Raw genomic sequence first — 896 nt, forward strand, 5'->3', positions numbered from 1 at the left:
TATGAGCTCTTAGCACGCATGCATACGTTGTACGTGCGCAGTTGCAAGTTTGATCTATGCTTTCCTTTTAACCTCGCATGGGTAATTAATGTTTTATCATCTATGCCACAAGACCTAGTTCCTTCGCAATATTGCATTCTCCAAAGCAAGATTTTATTCTGAATAATACACAGAATATGAAACCTTTATATATCATAACAAAAAATAATCTATGCTCACCTCCCTATAAGAACTAACGTTCAATAATGAGACAAAAAAAACATAATCTATGATAAATTACTGAATAACGAGCCAAATGCCTTTTCTTCTTCGCAGCAGAGTACGTGGATGTTTGTTCTGTCCTTGAGGGAAGGGAAGTGTGTTATGTTTGCGACCATGTGAAATACTCCCCCGAAATTAGAACGGGGAGAAATTCCCTGTTTTTTTTTCTTTATCCCTTGAGTTTCGTGGTTAACGTTATCAAAGGCGTACATGGATAGTCTTAGTAAGATATAAATTCTTTTGACGAAATTATACGTTACTCTGTGCCGACTTGTAAAATTATGTTCTAGCTGAGAATATAAACGCATAAATATATATAAAAAAGCTGGGCTGGGCGAGGCTATGCCAAGTCTCGAGTGCCCGCGCCCTCTGCCGCAGCGCCTTTCTAATTTCGAGTTAATATTTCTAACAATACGACAAATACATTCAAATACATGTACTTTCCTTAAAATCTAGCCTTTGTGCGTTTATGACATGACCTTTTAGGCTCTAAATTAGATTATCTCCCCCATATAAGAATGAAATAGAGATAATTATAATTAAATGATGTTTAAAGTATCCTGAGAATAACCGCCCCCCCCCCCACCCCACCCTCCTTCGTCCCTCCTGACCCGTCGCTCGCTTTCGGGTCTCGG

Source organism: Penaeus monodon, chromosome 19 (assembly GCF_015228065.2).
Source record: "Penaeus monodon isolate SGIC_2016 chromosome 19, NSTDA_Pmon_1, whole genome shotgun sequence".
Classification (NCBI taxonomy): Eukaryota; Metazoa; Arthropoda; class Malacostraca; order Decapoda; family Penaeidae; genus Penaeus; species Penaeus monodon.